The sequence below is a fragment of the Oryx dammah genome, unplaced genomic scaffold (assembly GCF_014754425.2).
Source record: "Oryx dammah isolate SB20612 unplaced genomic scaffold, SCBI_Odam_1.1 HiC_scaffold_6, whole genome shotgun sequence".
NCBI lineage: Eukaryota > Metazoa > Chordata > Mammalia > Artiodactyla > Bovidae > Oryx > Oryx dammah.
In genome coordinates, this window is record NW_024070190.1 from 14,855,011 (window position 1) to 14,875,468 (window position 20,458).

Genomic DNA, 20,458 nt, shown 5'->3' on the forward strand with positions numbered 1-20,458 from the left:
AGCTGAAACTCTAGTGCTTTGGCCACCTCATGCGAAGAGTTGACTCATTGGAAAAGACTGATGCTGGGAGGGATTGGGGGCGGGAGGAGAAGGGGACGACAGAGGATGAGATGGCTGGATGGCATCACCGACTCGATGGACATGGGTTTGGGTGAACTCAGGGAGTTGGTGATGGACAGGGAAGCCTGGTGTGATGCAGTTCATGGGGTCGCAAAGAGTCAGACATGACTGAGCGACTGAACTGAACTGAACTGAACTTCCTGACTGCACTGGGCTTTACGTTGCAGAATCACTGAAAAGGTTTGGAACGCACTGTCTTTATTTATGAACTGAAGTTTATTGACTTTCAAGCAGAATCATTCCATCCCGAAGGAATTATTTTAAAAAGCAACAGCATGTGTTATGATCAAGCGGATCCAGTGGGACTTGCTTGCTCACTTTTCTTTGGACTTCATCACGCGGATGTGACATCCAGAGCGCGGGTGGGGTCCGGCCTGGGGAGACGGCTGGGGAGGTGGATTCCTCCTGATGCTGCCGCTTGAGGGTGCTGATTAAACAGACTCGCAGATCAGGGGGAAATGCGTTTGTAGTGGTCCACAGCTCCCGGTTAGACTTGGGCATGAAAGAAATGTAAGTATTTTCCATAATTCAATCTAATTTCTTTCCATTTTATGCCTAACTCAACCACTTCTTGGTTAATTCTGCCTAGTTAGTGATGGTTCAGCCACTTGCTGGTGTTTTAGATTTAAAACCCTCACCTCACCCTTGAGTTGACTATCGCTGGGAGGAACAGGCCTGGCTACCACTGCACCCGTGGTACCACGGGGGCGGCTGCGCAGAAGGTGCTGACGGGTGAGCAGGTGGGGGCTCCTCCCTTCCTGTATGGATCAGAATGCATTGAACACTGGCCTGTGCTTTCTGTGCCACAGGTGTTATGCGGAATGCCCTGTGCGCAAATAAGGCAGTCTTCACAACATGTCTTCCCAGAGAAACCTCATATTCCTAGATAGAAGCTTCAACATGGAAGTTTAGTCAGGAGATGAGGAGATGAAAACTAGTTGTTAAAGCTGATCAAGGGCCTTGACACTCATGGTGGACATGGGATTGGGCGAGCCACCACACTCAGCCCTCCCCGCGCAGCGTTTCCCTCCCGAGGCCCTGGAGAACGCTCACGCTACATCCCCCACACCGGCCTTTGCCCACAAAGGACCCATTGTCTCTGCGCTGGAGTGCTGGTGCTGAACTGCCCGTGCAGCTGTCATAACATTGGAATCTGCTGGCTCTTCCTTGGACAGTCGAGTAACCAGATCTGGGTCTGATGTTTGCAGTTTCTGCTTGACCCCAACCCCTGGCCTGACAAGGGGCTCTCTGCATCCCAGGTCCCGTGAATTCCAGATGACATGCACCTTAGGCTTCCCAAGCCTTTACTGTGCCCACACCTGTTTTGCTGTGGAAACTTTGACCTGGATTCACAGCCTGCCTGGGAGTGCTGCAAATGTCCAGAGACTTGGGGGCAGGGAGAAATAAATCACCCACTGTTTCTTCTTTCCCTGCTTCCCTAGAGTAAATGGCAAAAGTTTTGGTTTTAAATTTGGAATGGTGGACCCTATAGTCTTTGAAAATATCCCATGATCTCATTATCTGACCCTTTTCCCTTTTCATTTTGACACCTGGGATTTGTTGCTAAGTCCTGAAAGCCTGGAGCCATCTTATCGACTACCTTCTAGTGTTTCATGCTTTTCCTATTACTCTTTACATGAGCAGAACCAGCTCTTTTGCTTTCACCTCCTGTTCTCACTCCAGCTTTCGGGTCAGCGGATCGCACATTCTAATAGTAATGCTGTGCAAAAGGTGTTCATTGCACTGTCACATAACTTCTATAACACAGCCACCTTTTGTTGCTGTGGAACAAAAAAGGAACAGAAAAACCAAGGCAGGAGGAGGCTGGGTGTTGGCCCAAGGTCAGTGAAAAAGGTTAGCTTCAAGTTCTTCTGGCTCTCTGCACCAAGTCTTTTCAGAATTAATAGAACCTCAGTGCTATGTGGACTGGCTGTGGCTTAGAAGGACTGTCATGCAATATGCTCGAGTCGGCATCAGTCGAGGCTGATGGCCTCTTCCTCTCTCTGTCTCTCCAGGGTCTCTGGAGGCAAGTTGATAGGATTCGCATTTACCTGAGAAGGGCCTTCTGTAGAAGACCTTCATCGTAGGTGAATCCTTCAGACACTGAACGAGAACAGCAATGAGATCTCTTCTTTCCTTCCTTCCTTTCTAGAAAGGAGAGGGAGCTGGGGAACAGAGAGCTTTTTGTCACTTGTGTGACATCTTTTGGGACTCCTGTGAGTTACTTGCTCCCCCTTCTATATTTCCCAATCCCAGGGCCACTGCTTAAATTGAGCAAATGATCATTGCAAAACTTGAAATGACTGCTGTTCTAATTCATGATCTGGGTGGGTCTGTTTATTACTATAATGATTTTCCAGCAGATGGCAGGAAAGTGTCGTGCAGAGCAGGCACCTTGTTCTCATTTGTGCGGCATCTCTGAATTATCACTGGACGTACCCTTGTTACATCTGAGCTGGTGCCATAGCAGAAAGACGGCCACCATGAGCAAGACCTGCACCTTGGTGCCCAGCTGAGGGAGCAGGGTGCCAGGGCCTCCCTTCCACCACAGCCAGATGGGGCCAGGGCAGTGAAGTCTGGTCCTCAGGATTGTCTTGGTGGCCACAAAGGCTCTTCAAGACACATGATTTAGTCCAGAGTTTCTCAAACTATGGCTGACGAGCCAGTCCAGCCACTGTTTGTTTTTGTTTGGCCAGAAAGACAAGGATGGTTTTTATATTTTTAAATGGTTGGAAGAAAAATCAAAAGAAAATGATATTTTGAGACATGAGAAAGCTATATAAATTCAAATTTTAGTATCCACAAATGAAGCTTTGTTGGCACACAGCCATGCTCATTTGTTTGCATATGGACTCTAGCTGCTTCTGACCTACAACAGCGGAGCTGAGAAGCCGCGACAGATGCCGCAAAGCCTCACATATTTCTCTCTGGCCCTTTACAGAAGGTGTTGCCAACTCCTAGATGAGTCTTGTGGGACTCGCATTGGCTCCAAGTTATCACTGTAGTTTTGGGTGTGCATACCTAAGCAGACAGTGAGCCAGGGCCAGAATGGGGCAGGAGACCCAGAGGCTGCTGATGCATGGTGGGTTCTGGAGAACCTTGGGTGTTGGAGGTTATGGGTCCTATTCCAGGCCATAAATACCCTATCCAGAGGGAGCAATGTTCTGGGGGAAAGCGATTTCTCCTCAGCCCGAGGCCTGCCTGCAGTTGCTACAGCTCTAGTTGCAAAGACGGGTTTTTGTTTCAGTATCCTTGTCTGCCCATTCACCAGCCGTGACTCCTGGACCCAGCAGAAGACATGCAGCCTTTCAAACTCCTTCGGTGACAGATCTGAGCATCTAGTGATGTATTGTGCATGCTAAGTCGCTTCAGTCGTCTTTGACTGTTGGTGACCCCATGGCCAGTAGCCCGCCAGGCTCCTCTGACCATGGAGCTCTCCAGGCCAGAACACTGCAGCAGATTGCCATTCCCTTCTCCAGGGGATCTTCTCGACCCAGGGATGTCTCCTGCATTGGCAGGCGGGTTCTTTACCTCTAGTGCCACTGTGTCTTAACCCTGCGTAAACTCTCAGGTGATTTCTAACAAAGTGTATCGGAGAGCCTCCATGACCTTCTGGATAATAAGGTGGAGTTGGATGTACACAAGAAGTAGCCATACTCTGAAAGCCTAAGCTTGAAGCCCTTGGGTTCTCTATAGAAACATCTTCAACAGATCAATTCAGTGAAAGTAATTTCCACAACCCAGCAGTTGACTTCCTGGGCCACATTCTGTTTGAAATAGATATGCTTATAGGATCAAAGATGCACCATCTGTCATGAAGCCTGGTTGTCTTCACTTTCAAAAGATATCCAAATTTCAGTTTTGCAAGATAAAAAGAGTTTGGGAATAGATGATAGTGATGGTTACACAATAATATGAATGTTTTTAATACCACTGAACTGTACACTTAAAAGGTTAAGATGGTAAATTTTATATGTATTTTACCACAATAAAAAAATGTAAAACGGAAGTCCTAAATCCAACCATTTACCTCCTCCTCTGCTGCCACTTAGTACGAGACGCTGCTACTTCATTCCTAAGGATTATTCTAAGAGCTTCTAAACAGATTTCCCTCCTTCACCCTTGCTGTGTTACAGCCTCCTCTCGATGGAGCAACTGGAATGATCCTTTTAAAATGTCAGAGCACTCAAGGACCTCTTACGTTCAAAATCTGCAATTCCTCTCAGCTCCCTGAGAACAGAGGCTAAAATCCATTCTGCTGTCCTGACGTCCTTCCACAGTCTGGCTCCTGCATCTCTGTGACCCTCTGTGCCTCCCTCATTCCAGTCCCTCCCCCATGGACTCCTTGCTATTCCTCTGGGACACGAGGCACGTATCCATCAAGAAGGTTCATGCTTTAGGGTAACTCTTGCTGGAGTATTCCTCCCCAGATGTTCTCCTTCGAGCTTTTGCCTAGATATTGTTTTCTCCATGAGGTCCAATTTGGCTCTCCTTAATACTCAACCTTTCTCCCCACTCCCTTTGTGCTGCTTTATTTCTTATACTATAGTGCTTACTTATCCCTTCTGGCATCCTACATGATTTGCCTATTTGTTATCTACTGCTTATTCTTACTAGAATGTAAACTGCATGAGGTTAGGCTTTTTTTTTTTTTTTTTGCATTGGCTTAGAATAATATCTGGAACATTGAAGGTGCTAAACACATAGTTTTTTTTAATATAAATTTATTTATTTTAATTGGAAGCTAATTACTTTACAATATTGTATTGGTTTTGCCATATGTCAACATGAATCCACCATGGGTGTACACATGTTGCCCATCCTGAACCCCCTTCCCACGTCTCTCCCCATACCATCCCTCTGGGTCATCCCAGTGCACCAGCCCCGAGCATCCTGTATCATGCATCGAGCCTGGACTGGTGATTTGTTTCACATATGATATTATACATGTTTCAATACCATTCTCCCAAATCATCCCACCCTCTCCCTCTCCCACAGAGTCCAAAAGACTGTTCTATACATCTGTGTCTCTTTTGCTGTCTCGCATACAGGGTTATCATTACCATCTTTCTAAATTCCATATATATGCATTAGTATACTGTATTGGTGTTTTTCTTTCTGGCTTACCTCACTCTGTATAATCGGCTCCAGTTTCATCCACCTCATTAGAACTGATTCAAATGTATTCTTTTTAATGGCTGAGTAATACTCCATTGTGTATATGTACCACAGCTTTCTTATCCATTCATCTGCTGATGGACATCTAGGTTGCTTCCATGTCCTGGCTATTATAAACAGTGCTGCGATGAACATTGGGGTACATGTGTCTCTTTCAATTCTGGTGTCCTTGGTGTGAATGCCCAGTAGTGGGATTGCTGGGTCATATGGCAGTGCTATATCCAGTTTTTTTAAAGAAATCTCCACACTGTTCTCCATAGTGGCTGTACTAGTTTGCATTCCCACCAACAGTGTAAGAGGGTTCCCTTTTCTCCACACCCTCTCCAGCATTTATTGCTTGTAGACTTTTGGATCGCAGCCATTCTGACTGGCGTGAAATGGTACCTCATTGTGGTTTTGATTTGCATTTCTCTGGTAATGAGTGATGTTGAGCATCTTTTCATGTGTTTGTTAGCCATCTGTATGTCTTCTTTGGAGAAATGTCTGTTTACTTCTTTGGCCCATTTTTTTGATTGAGTCATTTATTTTCCTGGAATTGAGCTGCAGGAGTTGCTTGTATATTTTTGAGATTAATTTTTTGTCAGTTGCTTCATTTGCTATTATTTTCTCCCATTGTGAAGGCTGTCTTTTCACCTTGCTTATAGTTTCCTTTGTTGTGCAGAAGCTTTTATTTTTAATTAGGTCCCATTTGTTTATTTTTGCTTTTATTTCCAATATTCTGGGAGGTGGGTCATAGAGGATCCTGCTGTGATTTATGTTGGAGAGTGTTTTGCCTATGTTCTCCTCTAGGAGTTTTATAGTTTCTGGTCTTACATTTAGATCTTTAATCCATTTTGAGTTTATTTTTGTGTATGCTGTTAGAAAGTGTTCTAGTTTCATTCTTTTACAAGTGGTTGACCAGTTTTCCCAGCACCACTTGTTAAAGAGATTGTCTTTTCTCCATTGTATATTCTTGCCTCCTTTGTCAAAGATAAGGTGTCCATAGGTGCATAGATTTATCTCTGGGCTTTCTATTTTGTTCCATTGGTCTCTATTTCTGTCTTTGTGCCAGTACCATACTGTCTTGATGACTGTGGCTTTGTAGCAGAGCCTGAAGTCAGGCAGGTTGATTCCTCCATTTCCATTCTTCTTTCTCAAGACTGCTTTGGCTATTTGAGGTTTTTTGTATTTCCATACAAATTGTGAAATTATTTGTTCTAGCTCTGTGAAAAGTACCATTGGTAGCTTGATAGGGATTGCATTGAATCTATAGATTGCTTTGGGTAGTATACTCATTTTCACTATATTGATTCTTCTGGTCCATGAACACAGTATATTTCTCCATCTATTAGTGTCCTCTTTGACTTCTTTCACCAGTGTTTTATAGTTTTCTATATATAGGTCTTTTGTTTCTTTAGGTAGATGTATTCCTAAGTATATTATTCTTTTCGTTGCAATGGTGAAAGTTTTTTTAAAAAACTGTTTATTTTGTATTGGGCTATAGCTGATTACCAGTGTTGTGATGGTTTCAGGTAAACAGCACAGGGACTCAGCCATACATATACATGTATCTGTTCTCCCCCAAACTCCCCTCCCATCCAGGCTGCCACATCACATTGAACAGAGTTCCATGTACTATATAGCAGGTCCTTGTTGGTTATCCATTTTAGATGTAGCAGTGGAAACACATATTTTTTGACTGATAAAGTAAATGAATTCTAAGAAGCAAGCCTTCTCAAGTACTGAAGCTTGTATTTGAATTATAGGGACCTCCTCCACTAACAAATTAGCTGGAAAAGTTTGGGTTTTGTCTTAATGGGGCTCCTAGTCAGGATCCATGAGGCAGCTTGTTTAAGTGAGGTAGATGCACTTATTCTCCTTGCTAAACAGAAGAGGAAACCAAGGCAGCCCTAAGACTTGAACCTGGGGTGTTGGCTGGAGACTCTGTTTTTTAATGCTACACTGTACAACCTTTCCTGCAGCAAGCTGGCATTTGAACTTGTCTTCTCTCCAGTCAAGGTCGCTTCTTGCCTCTGCCCTATTTGAATTTTTCCTTCGTTGAATCCTTCCTGTATCCCCACTTTTCTGGGATGGAGTACAGATAATTTTCTACTTCACAGGCAGGGGTACTGAGTTTTCAGTACTGTGATTCTAATCACAGTGTTAGTAGGTGACAGAACTGACCCCAGGACCCAGGAATTTCAGCTGAATACACATGCTGTGCGGCCTTGTGTTCTGCTCTTCATTCTTGCCAATAAATTGGATAAAAGTATGGAGAGGATCCCAATTAGATCAACAATAGTAATAACTGGGGTGGAGGGTGGGACGTGAGTGGGGAGAGCTCCCTGGAAGGTGGCTGGGATCAAGAAAGGATACAGAATTATGGGGGGTAGTGGAAGGAGCAGAGTGTTTTCAGCTTTGAGAGAATTCAAGGGGAGGGTAGGGCATACAAAAACTCTCTTTCAATATTTGGGTGTCTGTGTGGAGGTCTTAGATGGCAGGAGATTCTGGAAAGATGCTAATTTAGGGTGAGGGACAAAAGCCTCTGAACTTGAGTTTTCCTATCAGTATAATGAGGGCCCACTAAGGCCCATTTTGCAGAGTTGTGTTAGAAAGTCATTCTGAAAGGCAGCCAGCAGAACTCTTCACACCCCGTGAATGCCTTCTATCATGAATGTGGTTGTGAGGCAATTGTGATAAAGACGACAATCTACAAGTCTGGAAAACCACTTTGGCAGCTTAGTGGGACTGGTTTCAAGGATTCTGTTAGAAGCCATGATGTGTTATGTCATTCTGCTCTTGCCTGTTTTATTTCACTGAAGCCAGCTTAGTTTTTGTAGAACACAGGGAGCTATGTTCCATATTTGTGTGTGTGTGTCTATGCATGTGCACTCAGCCATGTCTGTTGTCCACTAGGCTCCTCTGTCTGTGGAATCTTTCAGGCAAGAATACTGGAGTGGATTGTCATTTCCTACTCCAAGGGATCTTCCTGACTCAGGGATTGAACCTAGGTGTCCTGCATTTCAGGTGAATGCTTTGCTGACCGGGCTACTAGGGAAACGCCAATATTTTGTAATGATGAATAACAAAAGAATATGAAAAAGAATATCTATCTACTGAATCACTGTGCTGTACACCTGAAACTGATATGACATTGTAAATCAGTTATACTTCAATTTAAAAAAGGGATTAAAAAAGCAATTTAGTTTGGGTTGCCAACCACAACATCTGTGAAATTTTGGACAATTTAATTTATCTTGAAACATAGAGTGGATGTAATATTATTTTCTGTATGACAGAGGATGTAGCTAGGATGATTGGAACAGAAATATTTGTTGTGCATTTGGATGGTTACATATAACACTAAATATTCTATTGCTTGTTCCTTTCCAAAAACATGTGGAAAAATGAACAAAAAATAACCATGGCATTACAGCATGACAGGGTCAGGGAATTTTCGGAATGGAAAGGACATTAGAAATGGGGTTAGGGTGAAATTCAATGTCTATAAGAAGGAGTCAGAAGTCTCACCAGAGGCCCTTTCTGGTGGTGTGTAGCAGTCTCCCATCCTGCTAAAGTGTCACATTTGGCAAGCATTCCTGGAAAACTAGCAAAGGTTTCAGTCTTTCGATTAAATTCCATGATGCTGTCGCTCTTGCCAACCTGATGGTAATTTGCCTCCCATTACTGTACCTTCAGTGGTTTTCCATTTCCTTCAGGATGGACTCCAAAGGAATTCACAATCTGGCACCAATATACCTAACACTCTTACTTCCCTTAACGTGTCCGGTCTTGGCCTGAGTGTGAGCTCAGATTTCTGTGATGGGGCCACAGGGTTCTGGGGCTCCAGAGACAAGGGGCCAGGTGTATCACCAGAGGCATTGTCTTATCTTACTCGCTCCGGGGTTCTACTCTTACCTCTTTTCACACTTCAGTGCAGTGGAGGGAAAGTCAATGTTATTAAACCACCATGAACCTCTGTGAATCCAGGCAAGATTAGAGAAGCTTGTATGTAGCAGTCATTCACTAAATAGCAAACTCCACAATGGATGGTCTTTTGTAATGTAGGAGAGGCCTAGTATGTGCTGGTCTATTTGATCTTCACATGAGAATCCGTCCTGTAGCTAAAACAAGTACTTCCATATCACCTGCCTGCCAGTCCAAGCATGCCCACCCCTACTGCCTCTCCTATGACAATACTGTCCTCCTTCCTTTGAGTTCAGGCTGACACAATGTGTGCTTAAGGTGATTCTTTTCACCAACCCCTTTTGTATTATTTTTGTCATGAGGAGGCTTGATTCAAACAGAGGAAAGAAATGCAAAACAATTCATTTCAGAGTCAGATAGGTGTAGTCAGATAGGTGTAGACTGAAATTTCACATTCAGTAGAAATTTAATGTGAGCTACAAACACAATTAAAACATTTCTACTGTCAACTAAAAAGGTAGTCACAACCTGAAAGTAGAAAATTATTTTATTTGGTGGGAATGTTAGGACTCCAAGCTCTGGAAATAGCATTTCAGGTAGCCCTGGGAGACTGCTCTGAGAAGGCAGAAGACAGTATCAGGCTATATACAGGTTTGCAACAGAAGAGGCAGGCAGTCTGAACGTCATAGATTTGTGTAAGGAAAATCAGGTATCAAGTTAAGGAGTTTAGCGCTCTTCTATGTATGGGGAAATGCAAGAGTGTGGGATTATCAAAGTCATTTCTTTCATATCCATCTCAGCTATCTGGGGCCAGTGTCCTGTCTTTTTGATTTCTCCCATCCCCCCACCGCCAGCTCCTCAGCAATCACTGTGAGGGTTGGTGGCAACTGCTGGGTCGCAGGCATTGTGTTCTCTTTTGGGAGTCCTCATTCACATTTGGAGGCCTGGAATCAACTGATGACTGTTATATCCTTGTTTATTGATATGGTAGGAGATATTCTATTTCACAATAGTAATTGTTAAAATTAATTTAAAAATATTTTATTTAACTCAATATATACAAAATACTGATTCCACACACAACATTAAAAGTGATCAGAAGTATTTTCTTTTCTTTTTTTCTGTTTTGAGTTTTAGAAATTTGGTGTGTCTTTTATACTCTGAGCACATCTCAGTTCAGACTTCCTTCACTTTTGGTGCTCAGCATCTGCTTGTAATAGTGGCCACTGAGTTGACACAGCAGGTCTGCAGAGTCTTATGGCTGACCACTGTTAGGGTCATGTGGATCTGAGCATGAATTCTGACTTTGCCCATGAGAGGCTGTCCAGACTTAGAAAGCCTCCTTCACTTTTAGGAGCCTCAGTTTTCTCACCTATAAAATCGTCATATTAGTTATTGCCTCATAGGGCTGTCCTGAAGATGAAAATGAGACAGTACATGTTCTGGCACAGAGTAAAGGTTAAATAAGTGTTAATTGCTGATGCCATTCCAGCTGGATTTTATTTTATTTTTTGGTTTTCCCAGTGAGTTTTATTTGGGCCGACCTAGGGACAGAGAAGGCCTGCACCTAAGAGAAGGTTAGCCTCTTGCGGGTGAAGCCTGGCTTGTGCTGCTGATGGAGGGCGGGGTGGGGCAGCAGGAACTTGATCTGGCAGCCGTGGAACTGCTGGTCTGCGACACTTGCTGGCTGCGACCTCCTCCACCTTCATGATCTGGATTGAGTGGGCCTGGACATGGTGCCACGTGTGCAGGGGGCCCGGTTCCAGGTGTGATCAGGTCATAGCGCAGCCAGATGCCAAAGTTCTTCCCTGGCAGCGGCGATTTCCCTGTCCGCAGTAGACCATTTCCCCTGAGGACCTCATCTTCCTCAGCTGAGACGCAAAGTACCAGAAGGCAGACTTGGCAACATCGTGCTCAGGCGCATAAGTTTCCATGTGCCCGGATAGAAAAGCGGCCTGCGGAGTCTGGGAGTCAGGCAGGCATGCCCCGCCGGCTTGTACTCTTGAATTGTGCCTGAGGCCTTCATGGCACTCTGTCCGTGCTTGCTGCCACCCCTGAAAAGGTCTAGCTAGATTTTAAATTTGAGTGTTTATATGTAAGACAGTGGTGTTACATTTTCTTGTATCAACTTCATTCCATAATACCTGTGGATGATGAAGACAAGTTAACTTGCTTTAAGCTCTTTAGTTGGTGGACACTCTTAAAGTACGCATCTGTGAAGTTGGTTTTAAAATTTTGTTTCTCTTGAACATTTTACTATGAAAATATTCAAACAAAGTTGAAAGAATTCTACAGTGAACACCTGAATATGCAACTATCAAGAGTCTACAGTGAACATTTTGTTTTACTTGCTTTATTAAATACCTATCCATCTTTCTGCTATCCATCTATAAATCCATCTTATTTAACTTTTTTGCATTTTTATAGTTATTGGGGCTGTTGTTCATATTATAAAATTAAAAAACGTGCAAAGATGCATTACTTATGAGTGTTTTTGCATATCTTTCAGGAAATTGCCAGGATAGTGAAAACAAATATGTAAGAAATCAAATAATTTGAATAATTCAATTAATATAACTGATGTGCTCTAATAGTTAATAAACAAGATACATATTTTTTCAATACCATGTTCTTTATTTATCAACATATTTTGTTGTTGGTAAGATGTTACTGTACAAACGTTTGATATGGCCCATTTGTTTATTTTTCCTTGTGTTTCCCTTGCCTAAGGAGACACGTCAAAAAAAAAAAAATGCCAAGACATGCCAAAGAGTGTACTACCTATGTTTTCTTCTAGAAGTTTTATGGTTTCAGACCTTACGTTCAATAAGTCTTTAGTTCATTCTGAGTTTGTTTTTACAGATGGGGTGAGAGAGTAGTCCACTTTGGCTCTTTTGCTTGTGCTGTCCAGTTTTCCCAATACCACTTCTTGAAGAGGCTGTCTTTTCCCCATTGTATATTCTTGCTCTTTTGTCATAAATTGACTGTATAACTGTGGGTTCATTTCTGGATTTTGTGTATCCCTTAATTACTACATAGATGATCTCACTACTTTTGCCTTTTGTCTTATCCTAACGTTTAAGTGGTTTTTCTACTACCTTTACCCTATGTTTGCCTTTACCAATAACATTTTTTATTTTGTAATTGTTACTTTATTAGTTGTGGTCTATTTTTTTCCATTTAGAGAAGTCCCTTTAACATTTTTTGTTAAGTTGAGTTAGCAGTGCTGAGTGTTTTTGGTCTTTTCTTGCCTGTTAAACTCTTTCTCTCTCCTTCAAATCTGAATGAAAGCCTTGCTGGGTAGAGTATTCTTGGTTGTAGGTTTTTCCTTTCATCAATTTGGATGTATTGGTCCACTCCCTTCTGCCCTGCAATGTTTTTGCTGTAAAGTTAGAGAACACTTTTATGTGAATTCCTTTGTATGTAACTAGTTGTTTTTCTCTTTCTCCTTTTAAGGGGCTCTCTTTATCTTTAATTCTTGCCATTTTAATTATTATGTGTCTTTGTGAGGATCTCTTTGGGTTAATCTTGTTTGGAACTCTCTGTGCTTACCAGACCTGGATGTCTGTTCTCATTTCCAGATTATGGGATTTTTTTTAAGTTATTATTTCTTCAGATAAGTTCTCTGCCTCTCTCTCCCTTCTCCTTCTGGGGCCTTATAATGTAAATATTAGTATGCTTGATGTTGTCCCAGAGGTCTCTTAAACGGCCTTCATTTTCTAAAATTATTTCTTTTTCTTCTTTCTGTTCTGCTTTAGTGGTTTCCACCACTCTGTGTTCCAGTTTGATGATTTATTTCTCCAAATCATCTTAGTAAAACTTCTTGTGTATTTTTGCTTTCAGTGTTGTATTCATCCGCTCTTTTTTGGCTCTTCTTTCTATTTTCTAACTCTTTGTTAAGCTTCTCTCTGTTCATCTATTTTTCTCCCAAGTTTGCCTAGCATCTTCATGATCATTGCTGTGAACTTTTCATGGGTATGTTTCTTATCTCCACTTCTCTTAGTTCTTCTTCTGGGATTTTATCTTGTTTCTTCCTTTGGAACATATTCCTCTGTAGCCTCATTTTGCCTAATTCTCTGGGTTTATTACTGTACGGTAGGTGGGTTGGTTATGTTTCTTGATCTTGCAGCAGTGGCCTTGTTCAGATCTTTGTGGCTTCAGGACTGTAGCCCACCAGGCTCCTCTGTCCGTGGAATTTTCCAGGCAAGAACGCTGGAGTAAGTTGCCGTTTCCTCCTCCAGGGGATCTTCCGGGCCCAGGGATCGAACCCATGTCTCTTGCATCTCCTGCATTAGCGGGCAGGTTCTTTACCACTAGTGCCGCCTGGGAAGCCCTCTTTATTGTTTTAAATTGGGATATAAATGCTTTACAATGTTGTGTTAGTCTCTGCTGTAAAAAAAAGTGAATCAGCTATATGTTTATGTATATCTCCTTCCTCTTGGCTCTTCCCCCACAGCCTAGGAGACTTCTTAGGGGCCCCAGCAGCATTCTCTATTCTGGTCACCAGAACTATATTCTCTAGCAGTTTCCCCTGTGTGGGCTTGCTGCAGGGCCAGGGGGATCCTGGGTCTGGTGCTGGTCCACTGGTGGAAGGCTCCTTGCCCCAGGGTTGGCTGTGGGTTTTGAAGGGCCCCAGGCTAGTGCCAGCCTGCTGGTGAGTGGGACCAGTTCTTGGGTGGCTGGCTGCAGGGGTTGTGGGGGTCCCTGGGCTGGTGCTGGCCCAGTGGTAATAGGGGTCAGGTCTCTGAAAGGCTAGCTGCTTGGCCTGGGGATTTGGGGACTGGTGCTGGCCCTCTGATGCTATAGGCTAGCGGGGAGACTCCAGAAATTTCCTTGTCAACACCAGTGTCTTCATGGTAAAATGAGTTCCCCCAAATGGCTGCCATCACCTATCCACAGGGGGTGTCCCAGTTGCCACCTGCCTTTGTGAGGCTTTCCAAGATCAGCAAGTGGATCTGACCTGAGCACCTTTTAAATTACTGCCTCTGCACTGGGGTTTGGTGGGTGAGTGTTTTTGTGTTCCCTTTAGGAGCAGAGTCTGTCTCCTAAAGTCCTCTGGCTCATATATACAAGCCCTGCTGGCCTTCAAAGCTGGACATTCTGGGGCTTGTCTTCCTGGTGCAGGAGGCCCAAAGCTTGGGGACCCTGATGTGAGGCTTAGACTCCTCACTACTTGGAGAGAACCTGTGCAATTGTGATTATCTCCTATATGTGGATCACTCACCAAGGGGAAGGGTTCTTGACTAAACTGTGTCTCTACCCACTTACTCAATCTAGTTCTAGTTCTTTTCTTATATTTTTAATTGTGGAAAATCTTTTTTGCTAGTCCAGTTTGTCCTCATAAATAGTTGTTTTATAGATAGTTGTGATTTGGTGTGCCTGTAGGAGGCCTACAGGCATTTTGGCCGTACCTCTAAACAACTTTCGACTATAGAAAATATCAATTAGAAAGTAGAGTGTATTTAAAAGTGAAAACTACCAACAGCATGAGATGATGTGTCTAAATGTAACTCAAAAAGAGTGTTCCTGCTTTTATTTTTATTAAAAAAATTTTCTCTGGATACACCACAAAGGATATGAGATCTTAATTCCCTGATGAGGAATTGAACCCATGTCCCCTGCAATGGAAGTGTGGAGTCTTAAGCACTGGATTCACCAGGGAATTCCCCCTCCCTTAAAATGTATTTATTAGATAAGAAAAAATAAGGCAAAAAGTCAAGAAAGTAAAAAACAAAAACAAAAAGCCAAATTTAACAAAATAAATAAAAGTAGTGGGAAGGACTAATCAAACACAGAAAGTACAAATTAATGAAGAGAAATGAAAGAAAAAAGATGATTCTTTGAAAATACCAAAACAGACCAACCTCTTGACAGTAGTCAAGAGAAAAAGAGAAGACAAATATTACCAGTGAAGATTGAGAAACTCAGTGTGCTTTGTGAAAGTTAAGAAATTTTAAAAAGAAGAAATCCATGGGAATTCCTTGGTGGACCAGTGGTTAGGACACCGTGCTTCCACTTCAGGGGGCATGGGTTTGGTCCCTGGTCAGGGAGCTAAGATCCCATAAGTTAGGAAGCATAGCCAAAATTAAAAAGAAGAAGAAGAAGAAGAAATCCTTTATAAAAGCTTTTAAACAATCTAGATGGAAAGAACAAATTCTGGGAAATTAAATTTCTAAATTTGATTCAAGAAGGGTACAGACATTTCCCCAACTAGGGGAGAAATATAAAAAGTGATCCAAAATATATACTACTAAAGTAGTCACTGTCTTTCAAAGATAGTGAATAGATTGATAATTTCTATTATTTACTCTGTTCCAGAACCCAAAGATGAAACTGTCCTCATCTTTTTCTAAACAGTGAACATAACCCTCATCCTACATTAGATTAAAGAACAGCATTAAAAGGGAAATGTATAGGTTAATATCACTCATAAACAAGGATGCACAATCACATTTGAAATATTAACCAATCAAACAATGAAGAATAGCCTGGTGAGGTACAGTCCATGGAGCCACAAAGATCTAAACAAAGAAAGAATAGTGCGTTCTGATGAAGACTGGTTTTTTCAAGGCATGCAAGGATAGTTCAACAACAACAAAAAAATCTGTTTTAACATTACTCACCCTGTAACTAAAGTGGAAAAAAAGTAACTTTGTGATGTCCCAGATAGATGCCAGAAAAAACATTTTTGAGAAGCTGTGAAACTCTTCTCTGAGAGCCACCACTGAGCACAATTGCTTGAAAAAGTAAATAGATGCCACTAAACAGGTGTGACAAGGACCCACCTTTGTTCCCAAGAGGGTTAGAAATGCCTCGGGGTTAAATTAATGTTCTCCATAAGCCCTGCTTCTCTGAGTGACTCTGCCTGTCATTTAAAAAATATCTTATTCCATCTTCAGCTCTTTATTTATATTTTGGGAATATTCATATTGTTTTTATGAATTTTAAATAAAAAGGTGCAGGGGCCACAGCTAACCCCAGGCTAGAAGTGGAATAAAAGTTCCTGAGAATCCAGGAGTACAGGCTTCTGTGCTGATAGCACACAGCCTCCAGGTAAAGTTAGGAGAGCTGTCCTTCTGCATGGAAGAATGTGAGCAGAGCCCCAAACCATACGATGCATGCGGTCAGGCTTTGACCTTTCTCATTATGTGGAATTGCTGAAGCATTCCTACAAATGGTGTTTTAATCATAGCACAAGTTATTAATTTAAACCAGACAAAAGTGCCCTTGGGGAGTCTTCATTCTGTGTAGGAGTTTTTATAAACTTCCATGATTTTTCACCTAATTCTCCCTTGTTTACTTTTGTTGAGACATTGGCAGTGTTTTATAATTTAGGCTTTTTCACCTTTGGAAATAAACCAGCCTTGTAAAAAAAAAAGTTTTGTCAGAATTTTGGATGGATTGAGAAAACTGCGTAATTTATGAAATCAGGACTGCTAATTTGAGGAAGTACAAAGGATGGAGTGTAGCCCAGGCCTGGGTCAGCACGGGGCCTCCTGACCCCTGGCCAGTCTCAGGCACAGCAAGCTCACAGCCTTTTGAGCCACGTCTCCATTTTGAGCCCAGTGGGTTAATCAGCCTGGAATTTCATGGCACTCAGCACAGAAGCGCTGGGCTGAAAGGGCTCACAGGAGAAACCAGTTAATCTCTGTGGATCAGCAAATGGTTTCTGAGAGAAGAGCTTGGTGACCATTCTTTGGGCAAAATTCGTTCCCTTGGATGTGGTGAATTTCTCAGAGGACCAGCAACTGTGTGTCATGAACATTGTTAATTAGCTATTCAGTGTTTGTCTCTTGAAAAACCCACTCAGGGAGACAGCAGACCCAATGGTTAACTATTCAGCATTGACGATTGCCCACATGATCGCTTAAACTTTCCCCCTTTCTGTTTTCTGCCATTTGGGATGAAGCTGAGGACCCAACCCAGTTCTTGCTGTGGACTTGCACTAGCTCTTGCCCTGACCATGCTCTCTGGGGCAGGAGATGAGAATAAAATGCTTGAAATAGTGGGGCCTCCTTTAGGTGAGAAAGTAGAAGCATGTAGCAACTAGATTGCAGTCATAAGGAGGAGATGGAACTCACCCTGTGGCAGAAAGATACAAACTTCATCTTTATGACATCAGAGAGTCCCTGAGTCAACCACTCTGGAGCTGTCTTAACTCTTGGACCTCCAGTTCTGTGTTTTAATTGTTTTTGAGCCAGGTTGAGGTGAGCTTTCTCTTACATGCATGTTAAAGCTCCCAAGTATCACAGAGTGAGAATTATTCTCTGAAATTTTCTTTTCTTTTTTTTTTTTAAATTATTTACTCGACTGCATCTGGTCTTAGCTGTGGCATGTAGGATCTTCTGTTGTGAAGGTTTAGTAGCTGTTGCAGGTGTGGACTTAGTTGCCCTGAAGCATGTGGGATCTTAGTTCCTGGACCAGGATTGAACCTTTGTCCCCTGCATTGCATGGCAGATTCTTAACCAGGGAAGTCCCCTTGTAATTTTCTGAGTGTAGGACTTTATCTACTTACCTTTTGATGCCTCCTTACTTATAACCTTAATATTACAAATCTCTCAAACTTACCATTTCTTCTTTTTTAAATAGTGTTTTTAAGCCCCCGATCATGTTATAGTCACTAATATATATTGTGCATTTACTCTTTGTTGGACACTTATAAGCATTTTATTTTTACAGCATCTCATATTTATGAATTTAGAAGGAATTTGTCTTTTAAAAGTTTGGCTTTTACCTATAACATATTCTCCAAAAGGAATCAGTTCAGTTCAGTCACTCAGTTGTGTCTGACTCTTTGCAACCCAGTGGATTGCAGAATGCCAGGCTTTTCTGTCCATCACCAACTCCCGGAGCTTGCTCAGACTCGTGTCCATTGAGTTGGTGGTTCCATCCAACCATCTCATCCTATCTGGTCCCCTTCCCCTCCTTCCTTCAATCAGTGTCAGGGTCTTTTCCAGTGAGTTAGTTCTTCGAATCAGGTGGCCAAAGTATTGGAGTTTCAGCTTCAGCATCAGTCCTTCCAATGAATATTCAGGACTGATTTCCTTTAGGACTGACTAGTTTGTTCTCCTTTCAGTCCAAAGGACTCTCAAGAGTCTTCTCCAGCACCACAATTTGAAAGCATCGATTCTTCGGTGCTCAGCCTTCTTTATGGTCCAACTCTCACATCCATAATGACTACTGAAAAAACCGTAGCTTTGACTAGATAGATGGACCTTTGTTGGCCATAAATATTTCTATTATTCCCAGTGTGGATAGGCTTAAACTCTATGTATGTATTTAAAACCAGCACTTACTATAAGCTTTCATTCAATCGACTCTATAATGCTTTGAGGCCAAGACTGTCATTTCCACATTTTAAACAGGACTAAAGTAGGGAGGGGGCTTCTCTAATGACTCAGTGGTAAAGAATCCACCTGCAAAACAGGAGACACAGGAGGCTTGGGTTCCATCCCTGGGTTGGGAAGATCCCCCGAGGAGGAAATGGCAACCTGTTCCAGTATTCCTGCCTGAAACACCCCAGGGACAGAGGAGCCTGGCAGGCTATGGTCTACAGGGACACAAAGAGTCAGACCCAACTGAGTGACCGAGTAAAGTAGGGAGAGATGCCCAAGATCACATTGTTAATGACAGGCTGGACCCAGGTGCGATCAGTTCCATCCCAAGGACTGCACTACACTGTCTCCCTGTGTCGATCTTCCTGGATATTATTGGGCTATTGCTGTGTGTCTCTCCAGGAGATGGCACAGGCAAGCTGAGCAGAGAGATGAGTTTTCTTATGAAGATTTGGAATTGAAAACATGACTGTTAGCTCCTCTAAAGGAGCATTCTGAAGTATATGGCAAAGTGTTTCTGAATCAAGAACTGATTATATGTTATTTTAATCCTTTTCATCTTCATTTTTATGTTATTTGATCTGTTAAAAACATATGTTGGAAGAAATAATTAAAATCTTCTAAGAAAAAAAAAAAAGACAAACTGGGACTTCCCTGGCAGTTTAATGGTTAAGACTCTTCTGCTTCCAATGCAGAGGGTGAGGATTTGATTTCTGATCAAGCAACTAAGATCCCATATGCTGCTATGCTCAAAAAAAAGAAAAAGAAAAAGAAAAAAACACCCAGGACACTAGTTAGTTCTATTTTTTTTTAAGGTGGGGTTTGTTTTTATTATAAAAGAAAAAAAAATAGTAACTCCTCAGGAATCTTAATTTCACACTCAGAGAATAGACACCAAGATACAAAATTACAACTGTTTGGACTCCAGACTTGTCCCATCTCCTCCAGAGCAGAGATGGGGAGGAGACAGCTGAAGCAAACAAGCAATTCTGTAAAACAAAGACTTAGAAACCCTAACAAATATGATTAAAATCTAAAATTCTGTTTTGCTTAAAAAAATTTTTTTTTAAATATTATCAAAAGGCCTGCTTTAGTGACATGCTAGTCCCACCGGAAAATAACCCCAATACCCCCTTGTCAGTAACATGCTCAAGTTGACCAGCCAACTCATATTTCCAAACCCCTGTGTGTACAAGTACATGTGTGTCTTTTAAACCTGGGGCTCAGGTGATGGCTACTGCTATCATGGGCTTCCACCTGTTAACCAACCAATGTCAGCCTCCCCAGAAGGGCAAGCAGGGCAGGGAGAAGCCCTGAAGTGGTAGTGAGGGAATAGCAGCCCCAAACAGCCAACTTTTCCAGCACAGCCTCTCCTATCCCCACGCCCACTCAAAAGGAGATCCTTATTTCTAACCAGACTATTTGTCTCAAATTTGGGTTCCCCATAACCAGAATGGCTTTTTCTCCCTAAAGAGAAAACACACATTTATCTGCACACCCATATATAAAATTTTTTTGTTTTTACATTTAAATATAAAAATACTACTCTGCTTTGTGTTATAAACGGAGGACCACACAATGAGAACTTTTTCTTTTAAGGTAGCTATCCATCCATTTATGTGGAGCCTGTCAGGGCGTCGAGCCCCAGGCAAGGGAAGCACCAGGAGATCTAGGGCATTTTCCTACCTGACTTCTCACCCTTCCTTCCCCTCGAATTCTCACTTTTGATAGAAAGTTGGTTACAACCTTGTAAGTAATGGAACTTCCCACCAAGAAGGGAAATCCTAACCTAACCACAGAATCCAGCACCCCTGTGCCCCACTCAGTAACAACTCAGAAAGAGTCCTCCCCATCCCTTCACAATGACTGGGCTCTCTGTCCAGAGAGCTATGCCTATTGGACAAACACACCTGATTAAA

The 20,458-nt window shown here is 42.4% G+C and overlaps 1 pseudogene; it reads right to left on the reverse strand.

The window, feature by feature from the left end:
- Positions 1-10,771: 10,771 nt before the first annotated feature.
- Positions 10,772-11,230, reverse strand: LOC120865118 (annotated as a pseudogene).
- Between the last annotated feature and the right edge of the window lie 9,228 nt (positions 11,231-20,458).